Here is a 27,295-nt window from a genome sequence, read left to right as displayed (position 1 = left end):
AAGGAGATAAATCAGCTACATTAAAAGTAGCACTCACATTAAACTCACCTGGGAGGTCTATTTGATACGAATTATCATTCAAGCGTTTTAAAACTTGGAAGGGCCCATCTCCTCGAGGCATCAACTTGGACCGTCGTTGAGTAGGAAATCTTTCCTTCCTCATATGTATCTAGACCTAATCTCCGGGTTCAAACACGATTCTTTTCCGACCTTTGTTAGCTTTTTGAGCGTAACGTTCAGTTTGGCACTTGATATGCTCTTTCACCTTTTTGTGTAACTCCTTAACAAACTCTGCTTTCTTCTTGCCATCTGCATGAACAAACTTATTATTTGGTAAAGGAAGTAAATCAAGTGGAGTTAAAGGATTGAACCCATAGACGACTTCAAAAGGTGTGTCTTTGGGTAGTGGACCTGCATTTCGATTGTAAGCAAACTCCACATGGGGAATACAATCTTCCCACGACTTCAAATTCTTCTTAATAATGGCACATAAAGGGTCGACAAAACTCGATTCACCACCTCGGTTTGTCCATCTGTTTGGGGTGGCATGTTGTCGAAAATAGCAACTTGGTGCCCGTTTAGCGCAACGTCCTCCAAAATGGCTCAAGAATTTGGCATCACGATCTGACACTATAGACTTAGGCACTCCATGTAAACGCACCACTTCCCTGAAAAACAAAGAAGCAACAAAAAAAAAGCATCGTTAGTCTTAGTGCAGGGAATAAAATGTGCCATTTTTGAAAATCTATCTACTACAACAAAAATTGAGTCTTTGCCACTTTTGGATCGTGGAAGACCAAGGACGAAATCCATCGATATGTCTTCCCAAGGATGTTCGGGAATAGGAAGTGGCATGTAAAGCCCATAGGGTTGGACTTTGGACTTTGCCTTTCGGCATTCCAAACAATTGGCACAGATCTTCTCAACACCTTGCTTAATTTTGGGCCAATAAAAATGCTCCTGAAGCATACTTAAGGTCTTAGATATCCCAAAATGTCCCATAAGGCCGCCACAATGCGCCTCTCTTATCAACAATTCTCGCATTGACCCTTGGGGCACGATAGCTTGTTTTCCTTAAACAAAAATCCATCTTGTCTATAAAACTTGTCATAAGCTCCTTTTTCGCAAGCTACATAAACTTCACAAAATCAGCATCATTCACATACAATTCTTTTAAATGTTCAAAACCAAGTAATTTAGATTCAAGAATACCAAATAATGCATACCTTCATGACAAAGCATCGACAACAATGTTTTCCTTACCTTTCTTATACCGAATAACATAAGGGAAGGATTCTAAAAATTCAACCCACTTGGTGTGTCTTTTGTTGAGTTTATGTTGACCTTTCAAATGTTTCAAGGCTTCGTGGTCAGTGTGTATCACAAACTCCTTTGGCCAAAGATAGTGCTGCCACGTCTCTAAAGCCCTTATAAGCGCATACATCTCCTTATCATACACGGGATAATTCAATGTAGCCCCATTTAGTTTCTCGCTAAAATAAGCAATGGGCTTACCATCTTGGGTCAAAACAGCACCTATGCCTACACCTGAAGCATCACACTCTAACTCAAAAGTTTTAGCAAAGTTAGGCAAAGATAAAACAGGTGCATTAGTCAAAGCTTCTTTAATCAAATTAAATGATTGTTCTTGCTCCTTACCCCACTTGAACGATAAATTCTTCTTAATAATACTTGTCAAAGGAGCGGCTAGCGTGCTGAAATTGGGTACGAACCTTCGATAAAAACTTGCTAACCCATGAAAACTTCGAATTTGACTTACATTCGTTGGGTGTGGCCATTCCTTAATTGCACGGATCTTTTCAGGATCGACGTGCAAACCTGCAGCACTTACAACATATCCTAAAAACACAATCTCATTAGTACAAAAAGCACATTTCTTCAAATTGGCATACAATTTTTCTTTTTGCAACACATCCAGAATTTGCCTCAAATGCAAAACATGATCATCTAACGATTGACTATAAATCAGGATGTCATCAAAATAAACTACACAACATTTACCAATGAAGGATCTCAAGACATGATTCATTAAGCGCATAAAAGTACTTGGAGCATTTGTAAGACCGAATGGCATTACCAACCATTCGTACAAACCTTGCTTGGTTTTGAAAGCCGTTTTCCATTCGTCACCTTCTCGCATCCTTATTTGATGGTAGCCACTTCGAAGATCAATTTTAGAGAAAATTGTGGCTCCACTAAGTTCGTCTAGCATGTCGTCAAGGCGGGGAATGGGATGCCTATACTTGACAGTAATTTGGTTAATTGCACGGCAATCTACACACATTCTCCAAGTTCCATCCTTCTTTGGAACCAAAAGTACAGGAACAGCGCATGGACTCAAACTTTCCCTAACAAATCCTTTTTCCATCAATTCTTTTACCTGTTTCTGTAACTCCTTCGTTTCTTCAGGGTTACTTCGGTATACTGGTCGGTTAGGCAAAGTGGCTCCTGGTATGAAGTCAATTTGGTGCTCAATGCCTCGAATGGGTGGCAACCCACTAGGCATTTCTTCGGGAAACACGTCCTCGAATTCCTGTAACAACGAAACAACAGACAAAGGCAGAGAATCATTTAAATCGTTAGTGTTAAGCAAACCCTCTTTGTACAAGAGTACTAGAATAGGCTGCTTTAAGCATAAGGCCCTCCGAATATCTTTTGATTTTGCAAACACACTCATTTTTCCACTTTCACTCTTTTGTATTTTTTTACTACTTTCTCCTTCATTTTCATACTCTTTCTTTTCTTTACTCATCTCATTTTCTTTGCTCTCTTTATTTTTCTTTTTTTTTACAATCAACAATCTTATCTTTTTCAAAAGACTCACGCAATTTAATTTGATCTTCTAATACTTGTTTTGGCGTAAGGGGTGCCAAAGTGATGTTTCTCCCTTGGAACCGGAAAGAGTACCGATTCGTATATCCGTCATGAGTAACTCACCTATCAAATTGCCATGGCCTTCCCAAAAGTAGGTGACTTGCGTGCATCGGGACCACGTCACATAGAACTTTATCAATATCTTCCCGATCGAAAAGGCAAGTGTTACTTGCTTGGTCACCTTAATCTCGCCACCATCGTTGAGCCATTGAAGTTTGTACGGCTTTGGATGCTTTGTGGTGGCAAGCTGAAGTTTCTCAATCAACAACGTGCTCGCAACATTTGTACAACTCCCGCCATCTATTATCACACTACAAACCTTGTTGTAAATATGGCATCTAGTGTGGAAGATGTTTTCTTTTGGAGTTCCTCCGGATGGTTTGTGTATTGAGGCTCGTTTGATAACAAGGGCCTCTCCTCAACAAAGATATTCTAAATTTTCCCCATCCTCCTCTTCAACAACATCATTTTTGAAACATCTTCCTAATCGGTTTGATTCGACTTCTCCATTCTCAAGAAGTAACATAGTTCTCCGATTGGGGCATTGGTTTGCAAAGTGCCCTCGTCCCAAGCACTTAAAGCACTTGACATCATGAGCTCGATTTTGGTTGGACTCCACAGCCTTGCCTTTGCTCGAATCACCAACGAATGGAGTGGGCTTGTTTGAACCAGACACTTCTTTGGATCGTGGGGTTGGATCCTTTCTAAAGGTGTTTTGGCCCTAATTGTTCGTGGAATGGGAAATAGGATTACTTCGCATCGGGCCTTTTCGTCTTAGTTGACGTTCCACCTTCATAGCCATGTGGACCATGTCAACAAGTTCCACATAATGTTGGAGTTCCACAACATTGGCTATGTCTCGGTTAAGACCAGCCAAGAACCTTGCCATGGTGGCTTCATGGTCTTCATCTACGTTAGCCCTTATCATGGCCATCTCCATTTCCTTGTAATAATCCTCCACGTTATTGGACCCTTGCGTCAAGTTTTGCAACTTTTGAAAGAGGTCCCGATGATAATGGGACGGAATGAAACGCCTCCGCATTATAGCCTTCATTTCAGCCCAACTAGAGACTGGGCGTTCTCCATTTCTTCTTCGATTGGTGGTAAGTTGATCCCATCAAATGCTAGCATAATCGCGAACTCGATTAAGCAAGCTTCACCTTTTTGTTCTCCGAGTAGTTATGACATTCGAAGATTAAATCGACCTTGCACTCCCCATCTAAGTATGATTCTGGATCAGTTCTCCCTTGAAAGGGTGGAATAGACAACTTGATGTTGTTTAAGTTATCATCCACTCGATCACGGACGTGATGGGGACGGTGTCTACGATCTTGCGACCGTTCTTCTAAAATAGACTCCTGATCACTTGCTTGATCTGGGTGATCATAAAAAGCATTTCGTCGGGGCCTATTTGGTTCTCGGCCTCGCCTTAATTCAGGAGGAGATCGGCCACGTTGTGAACGCTCTTCGACTTGCTCGAGCCTTTCATGAATTGGCTCTAATTCTTCTCGCAACATTCTTTGCATTTCTTTTATCATTGCTTGCATTTGAAGATTTGGAGGAGCATCTCCCATATTGTTTCCTTCTCGCATTGGACTTCGAGACATTTTTTTTTGTAGAATATCACCTCACAACAAAAACTCACTAGTCGCTCAGAAAGAAAATTTTTTTTATTTCACTCCACTCGTGTTTAACTCTCTATTTTGGCTTTTATTCACTCGAATGATCTCACCTCTCTTGCCTTTTTCCTCTCAAAAGTTCTTTTGCCAAGTTCTTACCGAGGCTCTGTTTACTATATCGAACTGCTTTGAAGCTCAGTTGTGTCGTTTGGAAGAAAAAGAAGGAAGGGTATTTTGGGTATATTAAAAAAAATTATATATGTATATATATTTTTTTGTCTTCTCAGGATTGACTCAAAATGATGTTTATAGAATTCTGGGAGGGTTTTGAGGTTTTCGGGGTGCAGGGGTAAAATTGGAATTTTGGGTCAAAATTTTTTTGATAGCGTCAAATTTCACCCGAAAGGGTATTGGAGGGTATAGATGATGATTTTGGGTCAATTTTTTTTTGCTTTCGAATTTCTCTTCTTTTCTTTTCTTTTTTTTTTGAAATCCCAAACCTGCTCTGATACCTTGAAGCTTGATGTTCATCGATGCACCTTGGAGTAGCTTAATGGCCAAAAGACTTGATTTTAATGCCTTGGACGGATGGATGCTTTGTATGGCCGAATGGTCACAATTCCAAAGGTCAAATTCGGCCATGAAAGACTTTGTATCATGAATGGTCACCTAGAAACTCGAATGGGCTCATAGGATTCATGGAATGTAATTATGGAAGAACATGCACCACCTTGAATGTTCCTTGAGTACTTTGTATGATTCGGCCCTTGTGCTGTCCACTTGAATGGTCATCTTGGAAATGCATGAATGGGTGATTATGATGGTGGCCGAATGGTCACATACTCCCCCTTGCAACCGTCCACTTTAAAGCTTTCCTAGGACACATTAAAACCCAAATTAGTTCACAATCTAGGATAAATTAAACACACGAAATCTATGTAATAGTGAAGGAATATTAACACCTTATTAAATATATAATGAAAACACATTTAAAACATACTAATAAATATGTAATAACCTAAACATGCTTATGACTTAATTTAAAATATAGAAACACTAAATACTTTAATTAATTAGGCCCAAAACAATCAACAAAAAAAACGAATTTAAATAGGCCCAAAATACCAAAACGGATTTAAGTTTTAATTATCACTAAGAATAAATTATATGGGCTTAAAACTTCTTCTCCTTGGGCCTTTGCTTCACATTCGGCCCAAGCTTGTGAAAGAAGTATTGCCAAGGCCTGCTTGAGTTTTTGGGCTCTAGAACGGGTTATTGGGCCCGTAGGAAGAGGGAAGATGGCTTGGACATCATCTTGTGATACGACCCGCCCTTGGGAACGGCCATTGCTTCAGCCTACAAGCGAGGCTCGTTGTGTTTGCAAGCTGGACGTAGCTCAATCTTATTTTGTGGAGCTTCATTTAGCTCGTTTCCAGCTCCTTTCAAGCTCAATGAGCTCAATTTAGCTCAATTTAGCTCAAAACTTGCAAATTCAGCTCAAATAATTTTTGCTATTTAATTTGTCTCACATCTGGTGAATTAATTATGCATGATTAATTGTGTTTTTGCTACATGTTATTAAGTCAAATTAATTTCCTACAGACTTATATATAAGTCTTAATACATGTTTTAATGTGTCTTGTCCAAACCGAATTAATTAGACTTAGTTTAATTAATTGAGTTTTGTTTTAATTATTTGGATTAATGTTGTCTAAATTTCATTTTTAATATGATTCAATTGAATAATGATCAACTAAATTCATTTGTTCATGTTGTGTAGGTTGGCGAATATGGATGGAAGCATTTAAGCTAGGTGCATGCATCATAGGTTCAATGAATGTGGCGTTACATGCATGAGGAATGTTCAATGATTTTAAATGATTCAAGAACCAGATATTGCCGTTCACACATGAAGTTCACACTCTTGGCTTTTCGGTTTGGAATGTTCACACACAAGGACTCTTTGAAACCGAGTGTTCACACTTCATTTGGCCATTCAAGTCCTTTTTAATTGCTGGTCACTTTTCAAAAAAGCTACAAATTAAATGAGCTTATTTATGCACATTGACCGAATCTAGCACATCCATGCACCATTCAAGTTGTCCAAGGTTCAATGTGAATTCTAGAAGCTTTCCAAGTTCAGCCGAACCTAGTCAAGCCATTGAAGAATTCATTAGCTTAATTTTGAGAAAATGTATGTGACTATTCTACTAACTTAGTTGCTGATTATAAATAGCTGAAAATTCAATTTGTAAAGGGCTTTTTGACATTTTAATTATCGAATTGCTGCCAAATTTGTGAGGCATTTTCTCTCAAATTTCGTTCGAGACCCGTAAGACTTATCTAAGATTTTAGTGGCGTCTTTTCGAGTCTTTTCTGAACTTATCACTCCCTAAACCCGAGTGTGGCGTTCACCTTTGATACCTTTGGTTCATACTTTTCTAAGTATTGGGTCAAGGTCCTTTTCAACCATTTCCAATTCATTTAGGTCCTATAAGTTTCGGGTCGACACTTTTCTTTAGTGTTGGTTCACTCTTGGCCTTTTTGAACCATTTCCATTTTCGTACCAAATCCATTACCATTTCGTTTCAAATCCCTTACCGTTTCATACCAATTCCCAAATACCAAAACGTACCCAAAACCAAAGACCATTTCTTAATTATCCTAAACCGAACTCGTCCATTCTATTCATACCATTTCAACTTAAACCAAATCCACATCCAACTTTGCACGAACTTATCTTACTTCTTTGAGCACAAATATTTTCTAACTTCTTCTCGTCTAATCTACTTCTTCGTTTACGATCGGGAACTAAACGACTCGGGTTCAACTACTAAACCGAGATCGTATCATTTGGTATCAGAGCTGGTTAAAACGAGAAGTACGAGCACTCGAAGACATTTTGAAATAGGTACGTAAAAAAAATCGAAAGAAAAAAAAAGAAGAAGAAAAAAAATTGCATACGGTTTAGGTGCGGACGAAAAGAACGTGAAAGATCCGTAAAAAAAAGTCTGGAGACACTTCAATAGAAATTTTTCCAAAATCACATTCTACACTGTTTTATATCCCTCTTAGTGAAATTTCACGCTACTGAAAAAAAATTCGATATATAAAAAAAAAAGTGTTTCGAGTTTGTAAGTTTGCCATTCTCTTCTATTCATCTTCTAAGCCACACTTAGCCTAAAGCATTTCTTGTTTCTTTTAGCCTACCCGTAACCTAACATCAAATCCTTGTAAAGCCATTTGAAGCTGACCCATTGAACTACGATAAGGTCACGACGAGTCGCTTACGAAATCACGAGAGGAAATTGAGTGGAAAAAGGCACGAGTGTTGTGAGAATATTAGAGAGAAGAAAAAGCCATTAAAGAGTGTAAACACAAGTGGAGTGCCGAATTATTTTCTTTTTGAGTGACTTGTGAGTTTTTGTTGTGAGGTTATAATTTCATATATCAAGAAGCCCTACAATAAACATGGCGGAAAGGCAACCTGTTCGGAATGTGCCGGACTTGAATTTGCAAGCATTGCTACGCGAGGTGGAACGATTGTTCGATCAAAAGTTAGAACCGATTCAAGATAGACTTGATCGTGTGGAAGGAAGAGCCCAACGAAGGAGAACTCCCTTAAGCCCTCCGAGAAATCGAGGACGGCAATCTAATGTCGATGATGAATCTTCCGAGTCGAATGAACACGAAAGTGATCGAGGGTCCAATGCGAATGTCCAACGAAGAGGCATACGTAATCGAGGACAACGAAATCGAGAGAGGTTCGATGATGACTTGAAAAGCATTAAGTTGTCAATCCCTTCATTCCAAGGCCAATCGGATCCCGAAGCTTATCTCGAGTGGGAGAAAAAGATCGAGCTTATATTTGAATGCCATAACTATTCTGAGACCAAGAAAGTTAAGTTGGCTGCTATCGAATTTTCAGACTACGCAATGGTGTAGTGGGACCAACTTACAACTAGTCAAGGCGAAATGGCGGCGTCCCTATCCAAACATGGTCCGAGATGAAGGTCAGAATGCGACGACGTTTTATCCCTTCGTACTACCACCGGGAGTTGTACCAAAAACTTCAAAATCTTACACAAGGGACGAGAAGCGTGGAGGATTACTTCAAGGAGATGGAAGTTGCCATGATTCGAGCGGATGTGGAGGAAGATCGAGAGGCAACTATGGCTCATTTCTTAGCCGGACTTAACCGTGAAATAGCCAACATAGTTGAGTTGCAACACTACGTGGAGATCGTCGATATGGTTCACATGGCGATCAAAGTCAAAAAGAAACTCAAGATGAAAGGAGCCGTACGAGGTTATTCCTCTTCGAATGCATCCAAATGGAACCAAGGGACAAGTAAGAATGTTTCAACGAATCAATCAAAAGAAACTACGGTGCCCATGAAGTCCAACAAGTCTATGGCCGAATCTAGCAAAGGTAAGGCCATTGAAAATACTCAATCCCGAACACATGATATTAAGTGTTTTAAGTGCCAAGGGAGAGGGCACATCGCAAGCCAATGCCCAAATCGTAACACAATGATCATGCTTCCCAATGGTGAGATTGAATCGGAGGATGAAGTAGACAAAAACGAAGAAGAAGTTCAACATCCATCCGAAAATAAAGAAGAAGTAGAGTTCTTGTTGAAGGCGAAATGCTCGTTGTAAAAAGAAGTCTTAGTGCAAAGTTCTATAGGTGAACTGCAAGCGAGAATTTGTTTCATACCCGATGTTATGTTCATGGAAAGGTTTGTAGAGTTGTAATCGATGGCGGGAGTTGCACAAATGTTGCAAGCACACTTATGATCGAGAAGTTGTCTATTCCGACCCTCAAGCACCCGAGTCCTTACAAGTTACAATGGCTCAATGAAGGAGTCAAACTTAAGGTAACCAAACAAGCAATGATTCCCTTTTCAATTGGAAAATACCAAGACGAGATTTTGTGCGACGTTGTACCTATGCATGCGGGCCACTTACTGCTTGGGAGGCCGTGGCAGTTTGATCGGCGAGTCAAGCACGATGGGTTTTCTAACCAATACTCGTTCAAGCACAAAGGCAAAAACGTCACTTTGGCCCCATTGTCTCCACAACAAGTGATGGACGATCAAAGAAATCCTTGGAGGATTTGAAAGAACAAAAAGAAATTGAGAGAGAGTGAAAAAGAAAAGACAAATGATTCAAAAGAAAAGAATCGAGATTGTGAGAAAAACAAGATCAAAGAAAAAGAAAGTAAAAAAAATTTGAGTGAGAGAAAGAAAAATGTTTTGATTAATCATTGTCTTCATGTCTCTTCATATTTTCAGGTTAAACCAAGCAAGGAATTACGATTACATTATATTCTTAAGGAGAGAAGGTTCATATTGCGAGAATACGGTAAAACTGATCCTCAAATCCATAATCTCAAGGATAGACAAGGTTTGGTTTCTGAAGGAAAAACATCTCTATCTTGTTCAAAAGGTGATGACATTCGTGAATATGACAAGTTTGATGAAGAAGTGGAAGATTATTGGCCACTACTAAGTTTAAATTTGCAAAACTTGATTCGACTAAGTGATCTTGTTTCTTTTGGCCGATTAATATTTTTTTCACATATTTGTTTAAAAGACTTTTTGTTGATTTGTGGTTATTCGTTAAAATCCATTCGTCCATTGGATGGGATTTTCCATGGTGAAGATTTGACAAATCGATTTAATTGTTTGATTCATGAGTCTTCGAATCCATTTGATAGGGTGTGTTGTGGGATATGTGTTTATTTGAATGAACTGTCCATATTCGTAGAATTATTTCCCATGTTTAGTTCCTTGATGAATTTGGAAAATCAATGTGGAAAGGTAAGGCTTATCTATATTCTTGAATTCGACAATAGCCTATTTGTTCCAATTATGATTGAAAATTTGGAAAGAGTTTGCAAGTTTTTAGTTCATTGTGTCATTCATAATTCTCTTTATTGTGTAGGTGACACCCTGAAACGGCATTGCCCTAAAGAGGGAGGGCAAGTAACTAACCGGTGCTATTTTTATCCTATTCATGAATTTCAGGTTGCTGGGCATGAGTTTGTCAAATTCAACAACCAAGGGGGCTTTGTAATAGAAATTTTTTTCGCGAGCAAGTGGCCCGATTTGGGGACAAATCGCTCTAAAGAGGGAGGGGATGATACGACCCGCCCTTGGGAACGGCCATTGCTTCAGCCTACAAGCGAGGCTCGTTGTGTTTGCAAGCTGGACGTAGCTCAATCTTATTTTGTGGAGCTTCATTTAGCTCGTTTCCAGCTCCTTTCAAGCTCAATGAGCTCAATTTAGCTCAATTTAGCTCAAAACTTGCAAATTCAGCTCAAATAATTTTTGCTATTTAATTTGTCTCACATCTGGTCGGAATTAATTATGCATGATTAATTGTGTTTTTGCTACATGTTATTAAGTCAAATTAATTTCCTACAGCTTATATATAAGTCTTAATACATGTTTTTAATGTGTCTTGTCCAAACCGAATTAATTAGACTTAGTTTAATTAATTGAGTTTTGTTTTAATTATTTGGATTAATGTTGTCTAAATTTAGTTTTTAATATGATTCAGCTGAATAATGATCAACTAAATTCATTTGTTCATGTTGTGTAGGTTGGCCGAATATGGATGGAAGCATTTAAGCTAGGTGCATGCATCATAGGTTCAATGAATGTGGCGTTACATGCATGAGGAATGTTCAGCTGATTTTAAATGATTCAAGAACCAGCATATTGCCGTTCACACATGAAGTTCACACTCTTGGCTTTTCGGTTTGGAATGTTCACACACAAGGACTCTTTGAAACCGAGTGTTCACACTTCATTTGGCCATTCAAGTCCCTTTTAATTGCTGGTCACTTTTCAGCAAAAGCTACAAATTAAATGAGCTTATTTATGCACATTGACCGAATCTAGCTCATCCATGCACCATTCAAGTTGTCCAAGGTTCAATGTGAATTCTAGAAGCTTTCCAAGTTCAGCTGAACCTAGCCAAGCCATTAAAGAATTCATTAGCTTAATTTTTGAGAAAATGTATGTGACTATTCGGCTAACTTAGTTGCTGATTATAAATAGCTGAAAATTCAATTTGTAAAGGGCTTTTTGACATTTTAATTATCGAATTGCTGCCAAATTTGTGAGGCATTTTCTCTCAAATTTCGTTCGAGACCCGTAAGACTTATCTAAGATTTTAGTGGCGTCTTTCCGAGTCTTTTCTGAACTTATCACTCCCTAAACCCGAGTGTGGCGTTCACCTTTGATACCTTTGGTTCATACTTTTCTAAGTATTGGGTCAAGGTCCTTTTCAACCATTTCCAATTCATTTAGGTCCTATAAGTTTGAATTGACACTTTTCTTTAGTGTTGGTTCACTCTTGGCCTTTTTGAACCATTTCCATTTTCGTACCAAATCCATTACCATTTCATTTCAAATCCCTTACCGTTTCATACCATTTCCCAAATACCAAAACGTACCCAAAACCAAAGACCATTTCTTAATTATCCTAAACTGAACTCGTCCATTCTATTCATACCATTTCGACTTAAACCAAATCCACATCCAACTTTGCACGAATTATCTTACTTCTTTGAACACAAATATTTTCTAACTTCTTCTCGTCTAATCTACTTCTTCGTTTACGATCGGGAACTAAACGACTCGGGTTCAACTACTAAACCGAGATCGTATCATCTTGGGCTTGCGAGCTCTCAAAGGCCTCCCTTGGGCTTGGGTTCGTATCACTTCGTTTGACAAATTGACCAAAAACTTATAGGTTCTAAAGTTGATAGGAGATGGATTGGAAAAACCTCGACCCACTATCTATAATAGATAGGAACCTTGGATATTTTAGAATGAACGCCACACGATATCGTGATGAGTTCGGTTGAACAAAAACGGGTTGACGCCACTAACTAAATTAGATAAGTGAATGAAGTTTTTGGACGAAATTTAAGAGAAGAGTTCTCTCAACAATTTGACAGCAATTTGGTAATGTTCAAAAATCCCTTACAAAATAAAATCAACACAATTTATAGGCAAATGACTAGGCTAGCCGAATAGCCACCTGAATTTTTAAAAACTAAGTAAATGAATCTATTTAATTAGTGAATAAGATTAAGCCAAATGGGAGCTTGATGGGCAGCTTCTAGAGCAAACATTGGACTTCGAAACTTGGAGATGTGCATGGCAGCAGCTTGATTCATTTAAAATGCTTAATGAGCTCATTTATAATGCAACTATTACTGAAAAGTGACCAGCAATTAAGGAGCTACTGATACGACCACGCCTCGGGCACACTTTTGGACCAGCTCCCTAAGCATTGTTTGCAAATCCATGCGAGCTGAATTAGTTCATTTTCTTCTCGTTGAGCTCTGTTTAGCTCATTTCCAGCTCACTTGAGCTCAAGTCAGCTCATTTGAGATCAATTCAGCTCAATTTTAACCCAATGAGCTTATTTTTAGCTTTCTTTAGTTTGCATTTATTTTGCTATAATAAACCATTTAATTTATCTTTAGTTGAATTAGTTGTTTATTTTAAGTTAATTGATTTGTTAAAATCTGGACAAATAATTAATTAAGTGTTTTAGTTATATCTAAATTAAATACTTAATTAATTATGATGTTTTAAATATGTCTGAATTTGTTAATATGTATGGCGAATTTAATGTGCAAATTATTGAGTTCATATGTTGCTAATTTAATGTGTCCGAAATGCATTTAACTTGTCGATGTTATTTGTGGTGTTCATGAACGGATTGGTGCAATGTATGGGAGTGTGCATGCACAATTGAGGTTCAATGGATGGCATTTAAAGTAGCACATGCATTTGGGACTTTCATGCAAGAGGGAGTTGCTGAAAGTTCATGTATTTGAAGATTCATGGATCATATTTATGGGGGAAAGTACATGGGACGTTTCATGCATGATTCATGCATTTTCAAGATGACCATTCAAGTATTTTAGGCACATTAATGCCTCATTCAGCCAAGGGAGATGTAGGATCATTAAAGGGCTGCACATTCATGGAATTATGGAGATTCTTCAAGGCTAAGGATGCATGAATGCATCTAGTGAAGCAACATGATGATTCGGTCAATCCATGCATCATCTCCAAACATGAACCCAATTTTAATGCTTCATTCATGCACATTCAGCAAATTAATTATTTCTTTCTAGAAATTTCTAGCATATTCATGGCTGAATTCTTAGCCATTAAGTTGCCCATTCGGCTAGCTTAGTCTTTGCCTATAAATAGCTTACTTGTTTATTGTAAAGGTTACGAATTTGATTATTAAAACTTGATTGAGAGGTATCCTCCTATCCTATTTCAGACGAGTCTCGTTCGACTTATCTAGCTCGCTAGTGGCGCCAACCCGACTCCTTGAACTTATCACCATTCGGTGTGGCGCTTCCCCACCTTTTTTTATACCTATGGTTCTTACCTCAATATAGGTAACGGGTCAAGGTCCATCTTCGACTATCCATCAAACTCACCTTAAGCAACATAAGTCCCGGGGCAATACTTCATATAGTATTGAATTGTTCTTCAGCTTGAGTTCACTTTACCATCTCCATTTTAACTTTAAAATTATAAACTTTATTTTTCTTGTAAAACCCGAACCTAACATCAATCATCAAACTTCACCTATCCTTTGAACCCTTTTTCCAACTTCCGCTTAAAGTTAATCAAAATCCATTTTTCTCACCAAATAAACGACTCTTCTCGTCGACGATCGGGCAAACAAGTGAATCGACTCAATCAATCGAGCCGGATCACATCATTTGGTATCAGAGCTTGCAAAACGAGGAGCACCGACGTTCATAACAAGGCCGCAAGTAGGTTCGGAACGTGAAAAAAAATCAAAAAAAAATTTCGAGTTGTAATTTAATTTTTTTCCTTCCTTCTATTTACCTTACTATTGTATTGGAGTATCACAAAAAAAATCAAAATTCAAATAAAAAATTCGAAAAAAAAGAAAAAAAAGAAGTGAGCAAAAAAAAATGAGTAAAAAAAAAGAAGAAAAAAGAAGAAGTGAAAAGTCTTGTGAGTTTTATTTTCATCTCTTATTACTCCGATCATCAAGTATCCCTTCCTACCATTATTTATCCATCCCAACGCCACACTTTAAACCAATTTTTTTCTTTGTTCAGCCTACCTTACACCTGACATTATCCCTTGTAACCCATTTTGAAACCGACCCTCAAGCAAAGAAATTAAGTCTACCGAGACAATTACTTAATTTGTGAGACGAGGTCGAGTGGTAAAAGTCAAGAGAGCGTGAGTTCATTCGAGAGAAGAAAAGCCAAATAAGAGTGAAACACGAGTGGTGTACCATTTATTATTTTCTTTGCGAGAGAACTTGTGAGATTTTGTGGTGAGGATTATTTTTCTTTCTAATTTATCTTTTGTTTTCTAACATTTTGTTGAAACATGTCCGAAGAATTTTCTGAATGTGAATTCCAAGTATGGAAGCGAGAAATGCAAAGGATAATACGATCTAAATTCTGACGAATACAAAAAGGAGAACTCCAAGTAATATCCGACAAAGATAAAGAAGATTTGACACCTGTTAACATTGACATCAAAATGAGTTCAAGTCTTCAACAATTGGAGAACGAACCGCAACATAAGAATTGCTTTCATACTCGATGCCGAGTCCATGATAAAATTTGTTGCATCATTGTTAATGGTGACATTAGTTCAAATGTGGCAAGACTAGAATGGTGGAAAAACTTGGCTTACTCGTTACCAAGCATCCCCAACCTTATAAGTCGGTGGTTTAATGACAAAGGTGAATTTGAAGTTACTCAACAAGTGCGTGTTGCATATTCCATCGGCAGATACCAAGACGAAGTCGTTTGTGATGTGGTACCTATTCAAGCTTGCCATTTGTTGCTGGGAGCACCATGGCAATTGGATCACAAGGTCACTCACTATGAACATACCAATAGGTATTCCTTCAAGCATCAAGGAAGGAAAATCACCTTAGCACCGCTCACACCGGAACAAGTCCATGAGGACCAAATCAAATTGAAAATTTTGGTTGTAAAAGATTTTGAGCGAGAAAAGAATAAAGAAAATGAAAATGAAAGAAATGAAAAAGAAAAATATGAAAATGAGATTTCAAAAATAAAAGAGAGTGAAAAGCAAAAGAGATTGAAAAGAAATTGAAAGAGAAGAAAAACAAAGAGTGGAAAAAGAAATTGAAAGAGAGCTTGAAAAGAAATCGAGTGGAAAAGAAAAAGAGTTCGCAAAAGAAACGAGTGAAGAAAGCAAGCAAGAAAAAGTAAGGAAAATTTTTGCTAACCCCTGTTTGAGTTTGCCTTTTGATTCTTCTTCGCTTCGTGTTTGCAAAATTTCACCCACTGATGGTTCCAACTTCATTATCTTTTCGACATACGACGCTTTCAATTAATTGAAAAAGGTAAGTTGGATGTTGTGAATAATTTTCAAACTTTCAAGGTAGGTCGTAAGAATCTTTTGGTCTTCATTCGATGTGATTTGTTTTCTATCGATCAATTCGCCATTTTGTTGGTCTTAGAGAAAGCCCATTCAAACATTTGTTTTGTTGTTTAACCTTGGATCGAAATGTTGATTTTTCCTTGAAAGGAGTCTTGCAATGCTCTAATCATCATTTGTTTCCTACTGATTTCCATCATGATCAATTGCAAGATATCATTCTTCCAATGTTTCAAGGTAAGCAAGGTATGAATGTTGAAAATTTTAAAGCACCTCCGCTTTTTCGAATGTTGGTGGACACTTTGTTGATGATTTGGTCTTTAGAAAAATCTAAACTTTGACGTGGCTACTTGTCATTCTTTGATTGATGATGATCCATTTGTTTTTCCGATGATAAGAAGATTCTTGTTTTTGAAAAATATTATTTTCTTGATGGTATTGGTTGTTTATCTTTAACTAGCAATGGAATGCATGTTTTGGATTCTCGAGATGAAAGTCCGTATAAATTGTTCATTCTAACCGATCCTGTTGAAAAGGAATGGAAATGTATTGATGAGTATGGCATCGCAAGATTTTTGATGAAGAAAGAATAAAACAAAGACCAACAAAATATGGAATTGTGTGATCAAAAGTCGACATATCATCTGCTTGGTTGTGTTGATCATGTGAATTATCTAATTTGTGGTGTGAAATTTCCATGTTTTCGTAAATCTTTTCGAACAAAATTTAAAGGGTTTGCTTGTTTGAATTTGAGTATGCTAACACCCTCGTTGCCATTTGGATCGAGTAGTTAAAATCATTTGTTTAATCCTGGAGTTTGTTATTATGAATCATCAATGAAAGAAAGCAAGCATCGTAAATTTTGTTTGAATGAATGTGATGTGCGCACGCTCACACCAAGAAAGCAAACTGATCCGAAGGTCTTACCATTAGGACCTATTACTCGATCTAGGGCAAAGAAATTCACGGAAGCCTTGTTCCTTACTTGTGCTACGATTCCAGATTTATTCGATCATGTTCATGCCTTAGAACATAGGCTTTATAACATGTTGCATGCTAATATGTGACGTATTTAGGTTCTACTATGTATTATGTGTGTATTTAAGTATGTTTTGGTATTGATTTGATGTTGTTTGTGTTTTAATGAATAAGTTTGCATTATGTTTACAGCTTGTTAATAAGTTTTCAATAAGTTTGCATTACTTTAATGCATGTTTGTTTTGTTTACCATAAGGAAACGTAATGGACAAAGACTTAAGATATCATTTCTAGCTCGATTGAAGCTCAAATATGTGCATGCAGCTCATCTCATTTCGAAATAGTTCGAAAGATTGTTTCTAGCTCATTTCACTCAATACATTTCTAGCTAGCTCAAACTCACTCCACCACTCAACTCCAAATTGACGAGTCCGTATAAATTAAACGTGTCCTATGTAATGGCAAGTGTCCTATGCATTTGTGGCAGCCCATGAGGCATCCAAACATGTGAGGAGCACATGACCGCTTGTGCACAAGTGTGTGTGTGCATGTGTAGCGAATATACAAGGATAAGAACAAGGAGGTTGTCGTTTGAAATTTAAATGTATGGTCATTATTAAATGACGCCAAAAGGAGTTATAACTCCTTATTTTAAACCCTTTGATTACAGCCACGAATTTTCATTCAACACCCTCTTTTGAACTTATAAATACATATTAAAATGATGTATTCGTAAGATGATTTATGAAAACAATTACGTTTGAGAATTTCTCTCAATTTCGGTTCTTCATTGAACTTTCCTTGGCATTTCAGACTTAGTTTGTTGTGTCAAATTTTCTTAATACTTGGGTTCCTAGATCGCTATCTAGAGGGTCCAAGTCCTTTTGACGTTGAATGATTCGATTCGGGTTTGCTCAAGAGATTGTGCAAGTTCTTTCAATTTAACGTTATTCTATTCCAACGATTACTTTGCCATTGTTGAACACTCAAGTTGTTTGCCTTGGCCGCTCATGAAGCGTTCGACTTCACCGATTGAATTTCTTTTTGTTTTAAACGCCAACAACTTCATTTTCCTTCCATTTTCGTTCTTTTATTTTACCCATATTTTACCATGATTATTTCTTTAATTCCTTGTTGCAGGAACGTGCTTACAACATTCCTAGATCCGTAACATACGAAGATAGTCTATTTCGTTAGGCTACATCGTATCATCCGTATCGAGCCGAGTTGGAATTGTTGTACTTTTCTTCTCCAACAAGAAAATTCAAAATTCAAAACAAAAAATATATATATATCGGTTTCAAAATTCAAAAAAAACAACAACAAAAGAGAAAGAAAATCGATTCAAAAATAAAAAATAAAAAAATAAAGGAGGAATTGAAATTTATCAAGTTTGGGAAAGAAAAAAAAGTGTGTTTTGTTATGTTGAAATGTTGAATAATGTTTAGTTTTGTACTCAGTAATTGCGAAGTGCTTGGATATCAACCAAACGAACTATTCTTATTTGTTCTGAGCTAGGACGTTGTAAAGCACTTCTTTGCAAGAAGAAACTAAATTATTTAAATTCCATCCTTTTTCCTTTGTTTATTTTATTTTCTTATCCTTTTACTCTTTTCTTATCCTTTCCTTTGTTTATTTATTTATTTTCTCTCTCTCTAACAGTGTTTTCCTTATAGCCAACACAATTATAACAGTTTTGAAATGTTGGATTAGTCCTTTAAAGAACTAAAACACGAGAAATTGTGAGGGAAAAAGGCATTGAGCGTTGTGAGAATGTAGGGGAGACAAAAGAGTCATTCACGCATTCTCCCGAGTGAAACACGAGCTACCGAGTGCTATTTTAGAGTGCATGTTCTTTGGAGTGAAAACTGAGAGGTTTTGAGAGTGTGCTGTGAGGACTTTTACTTTTGTTTTACTTAACTCATTATCTGTATTTTTGTGTGTTGCTTTAGATGACAGGATCAGAAGATCGTAGTCGTGGTGGAGATCAACCACCAGATTTGCAAATGCAAGCTATTACTCGCACCTTGCAACGTCTATTAGAAAATGCATTAGAGCCTATACACTCTCGTTTGGACAAGATTGAAGGGGGTGGTTCACAATCTGTCCATAATGAACATAATAATGAAAATGACATTGAACATTCACCAAGGGTGAATCAACGACCAGGACGCACAGTTGACGATAATATTTCTAACATTAAAGTTGCCATACCTTCTTTTTAGGGACGTTCAGATCCAGATGCTTATCTGATATGGGAAAGCAAGGTTGAACACGTTTTTGAGTGTTATAACTACTCAGAACAGAAAAAAGTTCGATTAGCAGCTATGGAGTTTGTTGACTATGCACTGGTATGGTGGGACCAATTACTGATTAGTCGACGATGTACAGGTGAAGGTCTAGTGAGAACATGGGAAGATATGAAGCGTATCATGCAGAGACGATTTGTTCCTTCTCACTATCATCGAGATTTATTTCAGAAATTACAAACCTTGAAACAGGGCAACAGGAGCGTTGAGGACTATTTCAAGGAGATGGAGATGTCCATGATGCGTGCAAACATAGTTGAGGACCGTGAGGCGACTATGGCTCGGTTTTTGGCAGGTTTAAATTCTGAAATAGCAAACATTGTTGAAATGCAACATTATGTTGAGTTGGATGACATGGTGCATATGGCGATCAAAATTGAGCGACAACAACGTAGAAAAGTTTCTACTCGAGGTAATACTCCATTTAAATCTTTTTCGAATCCTTTATACACCCCTAACAATGCCAGGAAACAAGCACCACAACCGCCATTACGGATTCGAGAGCCAGGCGAACCCAGCAAACCAAAGCCTCCCATTGCGATAATGGACGTGGCAAACAACCAATGGTGGCACCGAACGATCAAGAGATATTCAATGGCTTTAAGTGCCTTGGTAGAGGACATGTTGCTAGCCGGTGTCCTAATCGGAGGGTTATGTTGATGCGAGAAGATGGAGAGATCGAGTCGATTCAAGAAGATGTACATGAACTCCGACTAAAGAAGATGAAGAGAATGACCTAGAAGTTCTGAATCGGTCAAGTTATGGAGATCATGGTTGTCAAACGTAGTTTGAATGTGCAACAGTGCAAGACGAGCAACAACGTGAGACTATCTTTCACACACGATGCAAGGTTCAAGATAAGGTATGTGTTGTGATTATTGATAGCGGTAGTTGTACTAATGTTGCTAGTTTAGTGATGGTTGATAGATTAGGTCTTAAGACGACAAAGCATCCGAATCCGTACAAGTTGCAAAGGGTTGAATGACGGTGGAGAACTTAAAGTGACGAAACAAGTGGTTGTACCGTTTTCAATTGGAAACTACAAGGACGAGGTCCTTTGTGATGTTGTGTCGATGGATGCTACTCACCTTCTTTTGGGGCCCTTGGCGAGATGACAAGAGGGCAATGCATGATGGTTTTACAAATCGATACTCTTTTATGCATGCGGTAAGAAGATTACTTTGGCTCCTTTGACACCGAGTCAAGTAATTGAAGATCAAACAAGCTTGAAAAGAGTAAGGAAGTTGCAAAGGAGAAGAAAAAGATGAGCGTATATGCAAGCGATGAGAAATCGAAATGTCTTTCCTCTCACCAATCCTTGTTTATTTTAATATTTAAAGATATTGTTTATTGGTGAGTTCCTCGCGATTTGCTGCATCGATTGTGTCCCTTTGCAAGAGTTTGAGGATGTGTTTCAAAGAAACACCGAAGGATTACCACCTCTTCGTGGCATTGAGCACCGATTGATTTCATTCCGGTGCTACCATTCCAAATCGACCGACTTATCGTACTAACCTCAAGAGACGAAAGAGCTTCAAAGGCAAGTTGCGTAATTGATGGACAAGGGTTATATTCGAGAAAGTCCGAGTCCATGTCTTTATTCGGTGTTGTTAGTACCAAGAAAGATGGGTCTTGGAGGATGTGCGTAGATTGTAGAGTCAGTGAATCAAATTACAATTAAGTATCGTCATCCTATTCCTAGACTTGATGACATGTTGGACGAGCTTTGCGAACCGCTATCTTCTCCAAAATTGACTTGAAGAGTGGATATCATCGATTCGCATGCGAGAAGGCGATTTAATGGAAGATGACCTTCAAAACAAAGCTAGGTTTGTATGAATGGTTAGTGATGCCTTTTGGTTTAAGTAATGCACCTAGTACTTTTATGCGACTAATGAATCATGTTCTGCGATCTTTTATTGGAAAGTTTTGTGTTGTGTACTTTGATGACATTTTAGTTTATAGCAAGACTTTGCGGATCACGTAGAACATCCGAGAGTCAGATTGCAGACTTTGAGAAAAGAAAGATTGTATGGTAACGTAGAGAAATGTGTGTTTTGTACCGATGGACTTACATTTCTTGGTTACATTGTGAGTGCAGGGTGTTGAAGTTGATCATGAGAAAATAAAGGCAATTCAGAATGGCCACGACCGACATCGATTACTCGGGTTAGATCATTTCATGGTTTAGCTAGTTTTTATCGACGGTTTGTTCTAACTTCAGCTTCTATTACCGCACCCTTAACTGTAATTATTAAAAGAATTCCGACTTCTTGTGGGGTAAAGAACAAGAAGATGCCTTTCTGAAAATTAAGGATTGTTTAACAAAAGCACCAGTGTTAGCCTTACCTGACTTTGATAAAACTTTTGAAATTGAATGTGATGCTTCTGGAGTTGGTATAGGCGCAGTTTTAATACAGGAAAAGAGGCCCGTTGCATATTTTAGCGAGAAACTGAGTGGAGCAACATTGAATTATCCGGTTTATGATAAAGAGATGTATGCACTGATTCGGGCATTGGAGACATGGCAAGATTACTTGTTGCCTAAGGAGTTTGTGATCCACACCGACCACGAGGCTTTACGATATATCACAGTCAAGATAAATTGAACAAACGACATGCTAAATGGGTTGAATTCTTAGAATCTTTTCCTTATGTCATTCGATACAAAAAAGGGAAAGATAATGTCGTTGCTGATGCATTATCACGCAGATATGTTCTATTGAGTTATCTTGATTCACATTTGATTGGATTTGCATATAGTGGAGAGTTATACTCTGATGATCATGATTTTTGCGATAAGTATAATGCTTGTGAGAAAGGTGCAGATGGAAAATTCTACAGGCATGATGGATATCTTTTTAAAGAAAACAGGATATGCATTCCATAGGGTTCAATGCGTGATATACTGATCCGTGAAGCACATGAAGGTGGATTGATGGGTCATTTTGGGGTCACTAAAACGTTACACACCTTAAAAGAGCATCTTTTCTGGCCTAAGATGCGCCGGACGTTGAACGCCATCGTGAACGTTGTGTGACATGTAAGAAAGCAAAATCGAAGGTTTCACCACATGGTATGTACTTACCTTTACCTATTCCTGAATCCCTTTGGACTGATATTTCAATGGACTTTATTTTGGGATTACCTCGAACTAGAACAGGTCGGGATAGTATATTTGTTGTGGTTGATAGATTCTCAAGATGGCACATTTCATTTCATGCCATAAGACCGATGATGTTTGTTAATGTGGCTAACTTGTTCTTTAAAGATGTTGTACGATTACATGGTATTCCTAGGTCGATTGTTTCGATGGGGATGTGAAGTTTTGAGTCATTTTGGAGGACTCTTTGGAGCAAACTAGGTACAAAACTTATGTTTTCTACTACTTGTCATCCCCAGACTGATGGGCAAACTGAGGTTGTTAACAGAGTTTTATCTACTTTACTTCGATCCATCATTAAAAAGAACATCAAAACTTGGGAAGATTGTTTGCCACACGTTGAATTCGCTTATAACCATGCTGTACATTCTGCTACTAAGATGTCACCTTTTGAGGTTGTTTATGGCTTTAATCCTATTACGCCTCTAGATATGTTGCCTTTGCCGCAGGAACAGGTGATGAACAGGGACGGTAAAGCAAAAGCAGAATACGTGAAGAAATTGCATCAACAGGTTAAGGAGAACCTCGAACGAAGGACTCAACAGTATACAAAGAAAGCAAACAAGGCCAGAAAGCGAGTCACCTTCGATGTGGGAGATTGGGTTTGGGTTCATTTCGAAAGGAACGATTTCCAGCCAGGCGGTCCAAGTCATATCATGCAGATTTGAGGACAAATCCTTTTCCGTATGGGGATGATGTGCGACGCCACACCAACAAAGCAAACCGATCCGGAGGTCTTACCATTAGGACCTATTACTCGATCTAGGGCAAAGAAATTCAGGGAAGCCTTGTTCCTTACTTGTGCTACGATTCCAGATTTATTCGATCATGTTCATGCCTTAGAACATAGGCTTTATAACATGTTGCATGCTAATATGTGACGTATTTAGGTTCTACTATGTATTATGTGTGTATTTAAGTATGTTTTGGTATTGATTTGATGTTGTTTGTGTTTTAATGAATAAGTTTGCATTATGTTTACAGCTTGTTAATAAGTTTTCAATAAGTTTGCATTACTTTAATGCATGTTTGTTTTGTTTACCATAAGGAAACGTAATGGACAAAGACTTAAGATATCATTTCTAGCTCGGTTGAAGCTCAAATATGTGCATGCAGCTCATCTCACTCAAAATAGTTCGAAGATTGTTTCTAGCTCATTTCACTCAATACATTTCTAGCTAGCTCAAACTCACTCCACCACTCAACTCCACCGACGAGTCCGAGCAAATTAAACGTGTCCTATGTAATGGCAAGTGTCCTATGCATTTGTGGCAGCCCATGAGGCATCCAAACATGTGAGGAGCACATGACCGCTTGTGCACAAGAGTGTGTGTGTGCATGTGTAGTGAATATACAAGGATAAGAACAAGGAGGTTGTCGTTTGAAATTTAAATGTATGGTCTGTTATTAAATGACGCCAAAAGGAGTTATAACTCCTTATTTTAAACCCTTTGATTACAGCCACGAATTTCCATTCAACACCCTCTTTTGTACTTATAAATACATATTAAAATGATGTATTCGGTAAGATGATTTATGAAAACAATTACGTTTGAGAATTTCTCTCAATTTGGTTCTTCATTGAACTTTCCTTGGCATTTCAGACTTAGTTTGTTGTGTCAAATTTTCTTAATACTTGGGTTCCTAGATCGCTATCTAGAGGGTCCAAGTCCTTTTGACGTTGAATGATTCGATTCGGGTTTGCTCAGTAGATTGTGCAAGTTCTTTCGAGTTTAACGTTATTCTATTCCAACGATTACTTTGCCATTGTTGAACACTCAAGTTGCTGCCTTGGCCGTTCACGAAGCGTTCGACTTCACCGATTGAATTTCTTTTTGTTTTAAACGCTAACAACTTCATTTTCCTTCCATTTTCGTTCTTTTATTTTACCCATATTTTACCATGATTATTTCTTTAATTCCTTGCTGTTTTCTTGTTGCAGGAACGTGCTTACAACATTCCTAGATCCGTAACATACGAAGATAGTCTGTTTCGTTAGGCTACATCGTATCAGAATGTGTAAACAATCTTTGTTTGTATGATGCTTTGTCTTTAAGTTTGAAAATGAGACATGTGAATCTTGTTGGTTTGTTAAGTCAAAATCAAAATTTTGTTTCCGGAGGTTGTTCTCAACTGTGGTCTAAAAGATCCGAACATGTTTTGCATGATAATGATTTTGAGTTGCTTAGTGTTCTTTCTATGAAGTCTGTCATGAAATTGCCAAATCAAATTGAAATGGCAAGAGAAAATTTTGTTTTTGACCCCGGAGATTATTATTCTTTGTTCTTGTTAAAAGGGCTTGGATTTTGTAATTCTGACCTTCGAGATTATGCCTTTCGATTGTTTTGTGATTTAGGTTTGTTTCTATCGAAAAAATGGTAAGAACAATTTCTATTTTTGACCCTGGTATCGGTTTATTTGTTCGAATTGTGAATCAAATTTTGGAAAGTTCCTTTGTGCTTAACCTTCATCGTGTTACTAATTCGTTCTATTCTTTTATAGGTAACGTTGTGAGGTGGTACCCTTCTAAAGAGGGAGGGCATGCGAATGAGCTTCTTTCGATCCAAGCCATTTGTGGCTATCAAAATCTTGAACGATTTTTCGCAAGCAAATAGCCCGATTTGGGGACAAATCGCTTTAAAGAGGGAGGGGATGATACGACCACGCCTCGGGCACACTTTTGGACTAGCTCCCTAAGCATTGTTTGCAAATCCATGCGAGCTGAATTAGTTCATTTTCTTCTCGTTGAGCTCTGTTTAGCTCATTTCCAGCTCACTTGAGCTCAAGTCAGCTCATTCGAGATCAATTCAGCTCAATTTTAACCCAATGAGCTTATTTTTAGCTTTCTTTAGTTTGCATTTATTTTGCTGAAATGAACCATTTAATTTATCTTTAGTTGAATTAGTTGTTTATTTTAAGTTAATTGATTTGTTAAAATCTGGACAAATAATTAATTAAGTGTTTTAATTATATCTAAATTAAATACTTAATTAATTATGATGTTTTAAATATGTCTGAATTTGTTAATATGTATGGCCGAATTTAATGTGCAAATTATTGAGTTCATATGCTGCTAATTTAATGTGTCTGAAATGCATTTAACTTGCTGATGTTATTTGCTGCAGGTTCATGAATTGATTGGTGCAATGTATGGGAGTGTGCATGCACAATTGAGGTTCAATGGATGGCATTTAAAGTAGCACATGCATTTGGGACGTTCATGCAAGAGGGAGTTGCTGAAAGTTCATGTATTTGAAGATTCATGGATCATATTTATGGGGGAAAGTACATGGGACGTTTCATGCATGATTCATGCATTTTCAAGATGACCATTCAAGTATTTTAGGCACATTAATGCCTCATTCAGCCAAGGGAGATGTAGGATCATTAAAGGGCTGCACATTCATGGAATTATGGAGATTCTTCAAGGCTAAGGATGCATGAATGCATCTAGTGAAGCAACATGATGATTCGGTCAATCCATGCATCATCTCCAAACATGAACCCAATTTTTAATGCTTCATTCATGCACATTTAGCAAATTAATTATTTCTTTCTAGAAATTTCTAGCATATTCATGGCTGAATTCTTAGCCATTAAGTTGCCCATTTGGCTAGCTTAGTCTTTGCCTATAAATAGCTTACTTGTTTATTGTAAAAGGTTACAGAATTTGATTATTGAAAACTTGATTGAGAGGTATCCTCCTATCCTATTTCGTACGAGTCTCGTTCTGACTTATCTAGCTCGCTAGTGGCGTCAACCCAACTCCTTGAACTTATCACCATTCTGGTGTGGCATTCCCCACCTTTTTTTTATACCTTTGGTTCTTACCTCAATATAGGTAACGGGTCAAGGTCCATCTTCGACTATCCATCAAATTCACCTTAAGCAACATAAGTCCCGGGGCAATACTTCATATAGTATTGAATTGTTCTTCAGCTTGAGTTCACTTTACCATCTCCATTTTAACTTTAAAATTATAAAATTTATTTTTCTTGTAAAACCCGAACCTAACATCAATCATCAAACTTCACCTATCCTTTGAACCCTTTTTCCAACTTCCGCTTGAAGTTAATCAAAATCCATTTTTCTCACCAAACAAACGACTCTTCTCGTCGACGATCGGGTAAACAAGTGAATCGACTCAATCAATCGAGCCGGATCACATCAGCTACTGATCAGCCTTTTTGTGATATGAGTTCACCTATGAAGATAGGTGCCGAATCCATGGAGTTGCCTTTGGGACCAATCACTCGAGCACGTGCCAAGAAGTTCCAAGATGCCGTAGCAAGCTATATTGCTCGATTGTGGAGTGATGGGTTGATTGCACCTAAAACGCCCAGCTCAACTAGCTTGATTCGCACCATCCTACAAGCTGATTTTAGCTCGTGTCAGCTTAATTCAGCTCAATTCGGCACTTAATTAGTTCAAGGAGCTGATTAAATTTATTTTCAATAAATTTAATTAGTTGTGTTAGTTTAGAATCACTTAAATCATTTAATTAAATAAATGTGTCTTAATCGGACAATTTTAATTCAAATTATTAAATATGTTTTATTTTAGTACATGCCTTTAATATGTCCATATTAAGTCATAAATTAAATGTGTTTAGTTTAATTACAAAGTTTTAATGTATCTTGACTAAGACAAATTTATTAGTGGTCGCTAATTAATTTGTCTTAGCCAATTAATGTGCGAAATTTTAATATGTCCAATTGCTGATTTCATGAGTATTAAACTTGTCTTAACCACATTTATTTGATGTTTTCAGCTAGCTTAATGGCAAAGGAAGCTCATAAAGAAGGAGCATGTATTTGGGCACATGCATGGACGGCATTTAAAGTGCAGCTACCTTGTGTTTCCAAATGACTTTTCGTGC

General features: G+C 37.6%; 1 pseudogene; it reads right to left on the bottom strand.

Moving 5' to 3' along the window:
- Window positions 1-175: 175 nt before the first annotated feature.
- Window positions 176-2,773, bottom strand: LOC128032568 (uncharacterized; annotated as a pseudogene).
- Window positions 2,774-27,295: the final 24,522 nt, after the last annotated feature.

This window comes from Gossypium raimondii, chromosome 9 (genome assembly GCF_025698545.1).
Source record: "Gossypium raimondii isolate GPD5lz chromosome 9, ASM2569854v1, whole genome shotgun sequence".
NCBI lineage: Eukaryota > Viridiplantae > Streptophyta > Magnoliopsida > Malvales > Malvaceae > Gossypium > Gossypium raimondii.
Note: the sequence above shows the minus strand (reverse complement) of the source record. Positions and strands in the feature narration are given on the sequence as shown.